Source organism: Sorex araneus, chromosome 2 (genome assembly GCF_027595985.1).
Source record: "Sorex araneus isolate mSorAra2 chromosome 2, mSorAra2.pri, whole genome shotgun sequence".
Classification (NCBI taxonomy): Eukaryota; Metazoa; Chordata; class Mammalia; order Eulipotyphla; family Soricidae; genus Sorex; species Sorex araneus.
Genome location: NC_073303.1, coordinates 17863773 through 17875755, shown reverse-complemented (window position 1 = coordinate 17875755; position 11983 = coordinate 17863773). Strand labels below are relative to the sequence as shown.

At 49.6% G+C, this 11983-nt stretch overlaps 1 protein-coding gene across 1 annotated transcript in view; it reads left to right on the top strand.

Moving 5' to 3' along the window:
* Positions 1-2969: 2969 nt before the first annotated feature.
* The window catches only part of RNF144B (ring finger protein 144B), a 195427-nt gene continuing 186413 nt past the window's right edge, over positions 2970-11983 (top strand). Inside the window, exon 1 of the mRNA XM_055126853.1 lies at positions 2970-3038. The gene's annotated coding sequence lies outside the window, so the exon portion shown is untranslated. The remainder of the gene's footprint in view (positions 3039-11983) is intronic.

Sequence of the window (11983 nt, the reverse complement as noted above, 5' to 3'; positions counted from 1 at the left end):
AATTTCCCACTCTGCTGATGCCATTATCTGTTCCACTCTCATCTTTTGTTAGAATTTCAGCATAGCTTCTCACTTTTCAGGAGACTTTGACTTTACAACCCCATCCCCTCCTCGTGAAGGTAATTTTTTTTTTTTTTAGTGATCAGATTGGGTAGCCTCCTGCTTAAAACTCTCCCAGGGCTTCCTTCATACGTGCAGTTAAAATTCAAGGGTTTGTCTGTCTAAGCCCAGGTACCTCAGGTTCCCGAGACCCGAGGTGAGTATTGCAGTCGCTGACATCCCTGATCTCATCTCCCACCCTCGTAGCCCTTCCAGCCACACAAGCCTTCTTGGATATTCTCCTGCAGACAAACTCCATCCTGCTCTGCCTCCTTCCCACTCTGTCCTGCCGGGACCCCTTTTCCTCAGAATGTTCATCTGTCTTGCATCTCCACACGGTTAGCTCTGTGCTCCAGTGCTTCTTCCTCAGTGTTACTCCTCTTCCTTTTCATGGGTGTGTATTCATTCAAAAATGTCTACTGGGGGCCGGAGCGAATAGGACGCTTGTGTTGCAAGTGGCTGACTCAAGTTTGATCCATGGTACCACATACAGTCCCTTGAGCCTGCCTGGAGTTATCCCTGAGAGCAGAGGAAGGAGGAAGCCCTGAGTACTGCCTGGTGTGGTGGCCCCAAACCAAACCGGACCAAAATTTGCCTACTGATGACTGCCCTCTGCTGGACACTGAAGGGCAGGGACCAGAACTACCATCTCCAGTAATAAACAAAGAAGCAAGTCAATCTATGGTGTGACTCCCTCCTCATGGCTCAAGGCTGAAACCACTGCCCCTAACCGCCTCCAGTGACCCGCGTTGGGAGCTGGAGATACCTGTGAGGGCCTCAACGGGCCAATTGCAGGATCAAGTTTAGTCACCACCACAACCCCACAGTCCCACAACTGCCCAGAGTGGTTTCGATGCAGAGTGCCACAAGTGTGAAATCTCTGGCATTTCATCAAGTGTGTGTGAGCCTGGGGCTGGAGCGATAGCACAGCGGGTAGGGCGTTTGCCTTGCACATGGCTGACCCGGGTTCGATTCCCAGCATCCCACATGGTCGTCCGAGCACCACCAGGAATAATTCCTGAGGGGGCTGGAGCAATAGCACAGCAGGTAAGGCATTTGCCTTGCACGCAGCCGACCCAAGTTCGATTCCCAGCATCCCATATGGTCCCCTGAGCACCACCAGGGGTGGTTCCTGAGTGCAGAGCCAGGAGTAACCCCTGTGCATCGCCAGGTGTGACCCAAAAAGTAAAAAAAAAAAAAATAATTCCTGAGTGCAAAGCCAGGAGTAACCTCTGTGCATTGCCAAGTGTGACACAAAAAAACAAAACAAAACAAAAAAAGTGTGTGTGAACCTCCCTGGCATCTTCATAACAACAAAGGGAAGGAAGGACGAGAGAGAGCAAAGGAGATAGGAAGTATTTAAGTAGCAGCAAGCATCACACCTGAAAGGAAGAGTGAGCACCACGGCCCAGAGAGTGACCTCGGTGAACACGAGTGAGCTCACAGTAACGCCCAGTGGACACTGCAGTCAGAATGTAGAAGCACCACTACCACAGGCGCGACCCTGGCTAGCACCACAACCAAGTGTGACCTTGAGACATTGTCCTGACAGCCTGGGTAGAGGGAGGCAGGGGAGAGATCTAAGGGACTGTGGATGCGGATTGGATATATATATATATATCCTAAAGAGTTTTCTGGGTGCTGGAGACATAGCTCAAAGAACTAGAGCCCCATGCTTTGCCGCGGGAGCCCCGGGCCCCTGGCACCACACACGGCACTAAGATGGGAGTAGCCCCAAGTATTGCTGAGTGTGACCCCCCCAACAAAAGAATTTTCTGAAGTATTGGATATTCAATACTCATCCGGTAAGTATTGGGACATAGAGGAATTGCTTTGAAGTTTGTTTCTGGTTTGGGGGCCACACGGAGGGGTGTTCAGGTCATCCTCCTGCCTCTGTGTCAAGGATCATTCCTGGCCGTGCTCAGAGGATCCCGAAATGTGTGGTATCAGGGATATGTGTGGTATCAGTGTGGTATCGGGGATCAACCCGGGTGGGCCACTTGCAAAGCAAGCACCCTTCCACTCCATCCCCAAGAATGAAAAAAAACAAGTTCGAGAAAAAGGGTGGGAAAAGACTTTGAATTTTTAAAATTATTTAGCTTGTAACTATCTCACGGTGATTCAATAAAATTAAAATAAATAAATAAATAAATAATTTGACTTTGAATTTTTAAAAATTATTTAGGGAGTGTTTGGGGGCTGCTCCCATCAGTACTGAGGGGCTATTTCTGACTGTGCTCAGGAGTCAGTGCTTGAGGGACCAAAGGTTATGCCAGGATTTGAACCAGGGTCACAGTCTTGGCTGCATGCTAGGCAAGTGCCTTAGCACTGGCTATTTCTCTGACCCTGAATTTTCACTTTCATGTGAAAACGGGGAGCTATTTACCAATGGGGGTGTGGGGGGCCTAGCTAGTCTTTTTTTTTCTTGGGGGGACGAGGAAGCAGAGGTGGTGAAGTTAGGGGTTCTGTGTGTTTGCTTTAGGCCTGTTCGTTTTGAGAGTTCCATTAGCCTCTAAATGGCGATTCAGAGTAGGCAGTTGGATATGAGAATCTGGCATGCCGAGGAAGAAGCTCAGGCTCGAGGTATAAATTTAGCAGTTGTCAACATGTCCCTGGTATTTAAAGCCCTGAGACTGGATGAGATCATTAACGGAGTGAGTATAAGTAGAGATGGGGAGAGGGTCAGAATTGGTCCCCGGAGCTGTACCTTGTTTAGAGGAGCAGAAGAGCAAAGAGGAGCCACAGCGTAGCTGAGGAAAGGCAAGTCTAGCTCATGGGGTGGGAGGAGAATCAAGCAGCTGCCAAGTGCAGAAAGACGGAGCTGTGATCTCTGGGTGAGAATCAGTGGAAAGGTCCGGCGAGATGGGAACTGGGAGTTGACTCGGATAAAGCAGCCGTCTGATGTCTGGGGCTCTGCTCAGAGCTGCTTCCCTGGTGCGGTGAGTATGAAAGGGACCCGGATGGGGGGCATTGAGAGGGACCAGCAAAGCCATCTAATGGGCTCAGAGGCTTTCCAGGAATGGAGCTGGAGCTCAGAGGAAGTTTGGATTTTTAAGCGGGAAGATTTTCTCATGTGCTCATGCGGTAATGGGAATGAGTGAGTGGAGCAGGGGGAAGTTGATCACGAAAGAGGGGGAGGGATCATGGGTGGAAGGAGACCAGCTGGAGCTGACCTAACGCGGCCCCCTCTGTAAGCAGATAGGGAAGAATTTAGAATAACATTTATTCGGGGGTCAATAACCATGAGAGGAAGGAGGAGGAAGCCCCATCCGGACAAAGGGAGGGTCCGAAAGATAATGGACCAGAATGCACATAGGAGACCCGAGGTGGATCCCGGGGACCGCATGGCCCCCCAGAGTACTGCTGGGAGCAGCCCCCCAGGCACGGAGCTAGAAGGAAGCCTGGACCAGCATGTGGGTGAGGCGGGAGCCTGGGAAAGACCCAAGCCCTGCAGATGGGTGGGGGTCAGAAGCTTCAGGGGATAGGTGGGGAATTGGAACCTGATGGGTTGATCGATTGGTCAGTCACAAGGAGTGTGGAGGGGACCTGGGTTCGGACCTGGGGTAGAACTGCCAGGCAGCGGCACCCAGGGTTCCCTGAGGATGCTGGCCAAGGGTCCCAGTAAGGAATAGGGCCTTTCTCCAGCCAGAGAACGGCCTGAGACCGGGAGTCCGGGAGTTGCTTTTTACTAGGCATGTTTGGAGAAAGGAGAAGCACGGCAAGTGGGAAGGGCAGGGACATGGGGCCAGAGTGACAGTACAGCAGGCTGGGCTTTGGCCTTGCACACAGTCGACCTGGGTTCTGTGCCCGGCATCCCTTATGGTCCCCCAAACACCGCCAGCAGTGATTCCTGAGTGCAGAGCCAGGAGTAACCTCTGAGCATCACCCCCCAAAAACAAACAAACAAACAAACAAAAATAATAAGGGGGGGGGACAGAGACATACTGTTGGCAGTGGTCCAGAGATCCATATATGTGCTGGGGCTTGAACATATCAGCCGCGTACAAGGCAAGTGCGTCCTGCCCACGGTGCTATCGCTCCAGCCCAGGAGAGGGGGTGGGTGGGGAGACAGAAGAGAGAAAGGAGAGGAGAGAGAGGAGAGAAAGAAGGAGAAAAGAGAAAGGGGGAGGGGAGAGTTGGAGTTGTCAGGAGAAATGGAAGGACCAGGAGTGACAATGGGTAGAAGCAAGAAGTAAGATCTTTGTTGCCTTTCTCCCTGAAAACCATCTCTGTCACCTGTCTCTCTGCTAAAACAACAGCTCCTCATGGCTGTGAAGACTGTGCTTTTTTGTTTTTGTTTTTTTTGTTCTTGAGTCAGGTCTGGCTGTGCTCAGGGATCATTTTTTTTTTTTTTTGCTTTTTGGGGTCACACCCGGTGATGCTCAGGGGTGACTCCTGGCTCTGCACTCAGGAATTACCCCTGGCGGTGCTCAGGGGACCATATGGGATGCTGGGAATCGAACCCGGGTCGGCCGCGTGCAAGGCAAACACCCTCCCCGCCGCGCTATCGCTCCCGCCCCACTCAGGGATCACTCCTAGCACTGCTCAGGAGACCATATGTGCTGCTGGGGGTCGAACCTGGGTCAGCCACATGCAAGGCAAGTGCCCTACCCACGGCACTGTCGCTCCAGCCCCACGTGGAGGACGGCATCACGGCAGTCGTCTCCACTAGAAGGCCGCAGGCTTCACACAGAGTAGGTGTTCACAAATACTTAAGGCAGATGAGCAAATTCTAATTAGAAGATTCAGGAAGTTTGGGGCAGAGAGATAGTACAAGAGGTAAGGCACGGGACTTCCTTACACCCCGCTGACCCTGGTTGGGACCCCCAGCCAGGGATCACTCCTGAGCAGAGCCAGAAATAGCCCCTGAGCACTGCCAGGTGTGGGCCAAACCTCCCCTCATGCTTCTTCAAAAGCATTCAGAACAGTCTTTGTTTAATATGATGAGGTAGCCTCATACAGAGTTTTTCAACAGGGGACCATAGTCCACACCCCTCCCCCCAACACCCATGGGTTTGCAGAATATTCCAGTAAAAACTGCAAAAATGGGGGAGGGGGGTCATGGCAGAAGACTGGGGTGGGGGTAACTGGTAGGATGTGGGCCGACCCCAGGAGGGTAGCAGGGTCCGAAAGGGGTGATGGTGGCAGAAGCTTGAGAGTCACCGGTCTATTAAGATGGGGAGGCTATCTGAGCAAACGTGTATTTTAGCGAGCAGGCTGCTTTATTTAATAGCAGACATCTATTTCTGGTGCCATACAACTGTCACTTAGGGAAGCCTCCCAGACTCCCATTCCCGTGGGTGACTCATTGCTCAAGGCCAGTGTTTCTCAGCCCTTTGGGGACTGTGGCCCCTTTCTGACTTTCTTTCCTTCCTGTGCGCCCCCTCCCCCACCCCCGCCCTCCTACCATCTGATCCACGAGTCTCTTTATGGTGTTTTCACCTGTGCTGCCTTGGAATATCCGAGGGACCCACTGGGACCGGAGACCCCCAGTTGGGCTATGCTCCTCGGGGCTCTTAGGATGCTCGGGTCCTGCCACACCAGCCTAAGGCAGGGGATGGACGGCTGCTTGTACTTCTGCCCAGTGGCCTGTGGTCAGGAGCTGCGAAGAATTGATGATACAGGGGAGCCTAGGAACAGTGTGTGAGCATTGCTGTCTCCATACTGAGGGGAACCAGTCAAGGCAATCAGATACGGTTCAGTCAGAATGAACAGGGAAATGAAAATATCTTGGTTTTATTTTGGAAAAAAAGAAAACCTCTCTCTCTCTCTCTCTCTCTCTCTTCCCCTCCCTCCTTCTCTCTCTCTCTCTCTCTCTTGCCTTGGTAATTTTTTACAGACACTGCACACTTATCTCTCCCTCAGACACTTTTCACACTGTAACACACACACAGATACACAGACACACACACAAAGACACACGCACACACCACATACATGCACATCTTTCCTTTCCAGGCCATCAGTTTCACAGGCAGAGACTTCTCCACGCTCATGTATTATCTCCTCCCTCCCAGCCCCTGCTTGGCAGAATGCCTGACACATGGCAAAGACTTCAAAAATATTTGTTTAATTGAAGTGCATCCCCTTTTGGTTCTTCCTGGCATGAGCCTGGCGTGGGGGAGGCTATTTAAAGCACCGTCAGCTCAGCAAGGTAACACAGTTTGAATACTCGAAGGACGAGGCTCTTATTTAAACCTGGTCGTGAATTTATATAGAGTCACACATTTGGTTCTTCTAAAAACAAGACATCACCCTCTCTGTCGGGAGCGTTAGCCAGCGCACGCAGTTTAGTACCGCAGGGTTGGAAGTATGTGGAGGCAATGCTCCCCAGCGGGCTGGTGTGGGGATGTCCGAGCTGTGGCAGTGGCCAGGGCAGGCCCGTCACACTGAGCAAGAGGAGAACGTGAGGGAGGCCAACAGCCGCGAGGGCTTGGTGGTGATGCTCTCTGGGCTTCACACTTTACCTTGTGGTGCTGTGCTCGCAAACACATGTGCTGGCCGGGGGGCAGGGGGTCCCCCTCTCTTCCTGCTTGTGGCATTCTGGTGGTAGTGCTCGGGGAGGGTCAGTGTCTTCCCACATGAGTTCGCCAGGGATTGAGTACACAGAGCCTTTGGGGGTTGCTTTTACCTCACAGAGCCTTTTTTTTTTTTTTTTGGCTTTTTTGGGTCACACCCAGCGATGCACCGGAGTTACTCCTGGCTCATGCACTCAGGAATTACTCCTGGCCGTGCTCAGGGGACCATATGGGCTGCTGGGAATTGAACCTGGGTCGGCCATGTGCAAGGCAAAATGCCCTCCCCGCCGTGCCCCTGGGGGTTGGTTTTGTTGCTTCTGCTCACAGTTGCTTCTTGCATGTCTTTTGGTCGCAGTGCTTGTTGTCCCCTGGCTGCCATGGCTCATAGACTGTGCGCTCTGCCGTGGGCTCGGGGATGCCTGAGGCAGCATTGTCAGCATGTCACTTAGTGCATGTGATGGCACCAGGGCTCAAACCTCACACCTCACTCCTGGCAGTGCTCAGGAGACCATACGGGATGTAGGGGATTGAACCCCAGTAGTTGTGTGCAAGGCAAGTGCCCTACTCGCTGTGCTATCTCTCTGGCCACTACAGTTCTTCATTAAATCCTAACCAACTGTTACAGGGTTTGGGTGTCCTTTCCCTAACTGATTGTTTAAAAAGATCATCTATGGACTTTTCTGCTTATGGAATGATAGTGCTACATTTTTATTTAACGCGACGACCATTGGCCCAACCCTAATAACAGAGGAGTGATGTAGAACCCTGCGACCTTATCACGAGATTGCCAGACTGAGAATGCAACAAAGAGGTACACTCAGATCACCAGCTCAGCTGGTTCCTAAGACACATGGGCCAGGATTCACACCCGCAGCAAATTGTCTGACATTCGAAGCCATCCCTTTCCAGCTCCAGCACCCACTCTTCCCAGCTCCTTATTTCTGGTTTGTAGGAGAGGAGGAACTTGGGTCAGACCCGGTGATGCTCAGGGACCATGCAGTGCTTCAGGTAGAACCGACAGCAATTGCATGCAAAGTAAGCATCTGAGCCCCTGTACTATCTCTCCAGTTAAAACTTCCAGGGTGTTCTGGACACCTATCTCCATGCTCCCCCGACAACCCGCCCTGTGCCCGCTGCCACCCCCTCTCCAGGATCCTGTAGTAATAGCACTATTACCTCTTAAGAAATTCCTCCCTCTCCTTCTTGAATTATCTTATCTGCACTTCTCTTACTTGCAACCACAAAGTCCTAATTTTTATATCCACTGACTATGAATTTAAGGGAAAAGGACCTGCCCTACTCATCATCTCATTCTTGTTGTTTTGTTTTGGAGTCACACCTGGCGTAGCTTAGGGATTACTCCTGGCTCTGTACTCAGGAATTACTCCTGGTGGTGCTTGGGGGACCATCGGGGATGCTGAGATCGAACCTGGTCAGCTGCATGCAAGGCAAGCGCTGTATCCACTGTATTATCTCTTGGGCCCCTTTTCTTGTCTTTTGCAGTGATTAACACCTAGGGTATAATAACTCTTTCGACAAAAATCAATTGTATTTTTTCCAAATTCAGAATAGGTGTGATTTCAAAGGCATGGTGGTCTCTGTGTAAGGAACATTCTTATAACTTTGGTTATTTGTACATCACATTTACACTGTCTTTTTCCCCATCTCAGAGCAAGGAGGGAGAAGTAGTTTGGTGGGGCATCCCCATAGTTCCTAGTAGCTGATTCCTAGCATCACACTTTCCATTAGATCTTCTGATTACAGTCCCCAAGGCAACTGTGAGGTAATGCAGTTCCAAGTGCAACCACAGAGAGATGCCAGACCTTATCGAATCTAAGCAGTGTGGCCCGGTAGAAGAACCAGGAACTTTGACAAACATCTTTCAGATGAAGCAAATAAGAATGGTCAGATGGTTAGAGTGGAAAACTAACAGGATTCAGATAACTCTCAAAGGAAAGTGGCAGGGCTAGAGACATAGTTTAGGGGGTAGGGCATTTGCCTTGCACGCGATTGACCCGGGTTAGATCCCCAGCATCCCATATGGTCCCCTGAGTACCACCAGAACTAATTCTCGAGTGCAGAGCTAGGAGTAACCCCTGAGCATTGCCAGATGTGACCCCAAAAACAAAAAAAAATAGGAGAGGGGAGCTGGGATAGGAATGTGCTGGTTTTTTGGACCACATAGGAAGTTCAGACCAAGTTTGGTTAAAAATTTGAACGCTAAATTTTCCTTTGGTATGGAAATACAGATCCATGGCAGAGCTCATGGTTCCATTATATGACGCTCTGGGTATGATACTTAAAGCCCCCACCATCTATTTTTCCTTAAAATTAATAATAAATATGTTAAAATCAATATTCTTCTTTTTTTTTTTTTGCTTTTTGGGTCACACCCGGCGATGCACAGGGGTTACTCCTGGTTCTACACTCAGGAATTACTCCTGGCGGTGCTCAGGGAACCATATGGGATGCTGGGATTTGAACCCGGGTCGGCCGCGTGCAACGTAAACGCCCTACCCGCTGTGCTATCGCTCCAGCCCCCAAAATCAATATTCTTTTAATCTTTGAACTATACAAGATAGAGGTAGAATATAAATAAAATATTTTGTTTTTTTAAAAAAATCAGCTCCAGGGCTGGAGGATGGGAAAGGCATTAGCTTAGCACACAGCACCCCTGGGCCCATCAGAAATGATCCCTGCATGTACAGTCAGGAGAAAACTCTGAGCAATGCGGGTGTGTCCCAAAACAAACAGACAAAATCAGCCCAGATCAATTATTTTCCATCATTAATTTTTATTTACCTCTGTTGTTCCTTGGTTATTCCCCAGCACCAATTTACCTCCCTTTTGGGATAGTTTTGCCTCTCCAGGGACCTGTTACAAGGACTGAGCTTAGACTCCACACAGCCGCGGGCCTCTGTGCAGCTTTCAGTTTGGTCCCGGGTTCCCTCGCATCCCTACCGTCTACCCTCATCGGTCCTCTGCCTGCGCCAGGGGTCTTTGTCAGACAAAAATCGCATCTCACCATGACCTCCGCTCTAACACTTCCAGGCCTCTGAATTGTCTGTGGAAGGAAGTGCAAACCCTGGAGCCTGGCCAAGAAGACTGATCTGACCTCTACCTCTCTCCCTGTCCCTCTCAGCCATTCTTAATTGCCGCCTTCACAAAAAATCTTCCAGTCTTAGAAGCTGCTTTACATTCTTCCAATTTCCAGTTCTTTCTTGCCTTTGGCTCTTCCTGCGTGCTATTCCCCAACTGAAAAAAAACAAACAAACAACGTCACTGTCACTGTCACTGTCATCCCATTGCTCATCCATTTGCTCAAGCGGGCACTAGTAACGTCTCCATTGTGAGATTTGTTGTTACTGTGTTTGGCATATCGGGTTACGCCATGGGTAGCTTGCCAGGCTCTGCTGTGTGTGGGTGAGATATTCTCTGTAGCTTGTCGGGCTCTTTGAGAGGGGCGGAGGAATCAAACCTGGGTTAGCCTCGTCCAAAGCAAATGCCCTACCGCTGTGCTAAAAAAAACAAAAAACAAAAAAACAAAAAAAAGAAAAAGTAGCTTTCTTCTACTCCCTGGTTCCTTGCCTTGATTACGCTCAGTCAGCTCTTAGAGTATAAGTCTCTTCCTCTGGACTTCATGCATATAAACATTCTCTCCTTTGTTTCGGGCTGCACCCAGTGGTCCTCTTTCCTGGTGGGGCTTGGAGAACATATGGGCTGTCAGAGATGGAACCACATGCAAGAAGCGCTCCCTGCCCACTGCACTATCTCTCCGACCCCGTCATCCTCTGCTTTTGGCAGCCTTTATTCTCCTATGCCCAGATTCAGCTTGGTAACGGTAGAGACACTGCACCCAGCACTGTCTGAAAGTAGCAAGGAACCCGTCCATATTGGCAAGGTGAATGAGTGCAGAGTCTTTGACACTGAAGCAATAGGACAGGGGTTATTGCACTCACTTTGCATGCAGCCAACTCCAGTTCAATTCCTGGCACTACTTGAGTAGCTGCCAGGAGTAATGGAGGGCCCCAAAAACAAAAAAAGAAAGGAAGAAAGAAAAAAAGATAGAAAGAAAGAAAGAAAGAAAGATAGATAGAAAGAAAGGAAGGAAAAGAGAGAAAGAAAAGAAAGTAAGATAGAAAGAGAGAAAGAAGGGAGAAAGAAAGAAGGAAGAAAGGAAAAAAGAAAAGAAAGTAGAAAAGAAAGAGAGAAAAAAGGGAGAAAGAAAGAAGGAAGGAAGAAAGGAAGGAAAGAAAGTAGAAAAGAAAGAAGGGAGAAAGAAAGAGAAGGAAGGAAGAAAGGAAGGAAAGAAAGTAGAAAAGAAAGAAGGGAGAAAGAAAGAGAAGGAAGGAAGAAGGAAAGAAAGAAAGAAATAAAAGAAAGGAAGAAAGAAAGGAAGGAAGAAAGAAAGAAAGGAAGGAAGGAAAGAAAGAAAGTGAAAGAAAGAAAGAAAAAAGGAAAGAAAGAAAGAAAGAAAGAAAGAAAGAAAGAAAGAAAGAAAGAAAGAAAGAAAGAAAGAAAGAAAGAAAGAAAGAAAGGGCCAGAGAGATAGTCCAGTGGGTAAGGCTCTTGTTTTATGTGCGGCCAACCTGGATTTGCTCCCTGGCACTGCATATAGTCTCCACAGCCCTGCCAGGAATAATTCCTGAGCACAGAGCTAGGAGTAAGCCCTGAGCACAGCTGGTGTTCAGTGCTGGATGATAATGACAAAGATGAACCAGTCCAAGCTCCCTGCTTCCCCCCTAAACAAGAAAAGAAACAAAATGCAGTTTTTGTGTGAAGGTTACGTGATACATCTGGAAAGGATAATGGATCAACATGGAGTTTCTTTAACCTGCCATTTGTGCATTTTTGAGCTGTTAGTAAACTGGCTGTTCCTCAGGCTGACTCCTACTTCCTTGAAGTCATCACAGGCCTGACCGTGGTGAATGGTGCGCTGCCTCTAAGCCACTCGATGAAACTATTATTTCGATAGGTGAGCAACTGGAGGCAGAGTCCTCTAACAAGCCACCTTCTACATTCCCAACAGAGACGACATCCCTCCCGTGGCAGGGCAGTGAGCCGGTGCCTTTCCCTCCCACGTTATTCAGGATGCTCTGCCCGTTGCCAGAGGCATCGACAATCCCTATAAACACTCCCGTGCTCTTTCCCGGAAGAGCTCCAGACTTGCATCTCTCAAAGAGGACGGAGGCCACACTCAGGAGCAGCCCAAACCAGACTGAAACTGACCCTCCGGGCCCCCACTCTCCCGGGCTCTGACAGGTGGCAGGTAGGGGCAACGCAGCCAGTAGAGACTTGCCTGAGAGTTTCCCTCCAGGGATCAATCTCATTCTTGGCTCCCTAAGTTGAAATAATGGGAATACCTG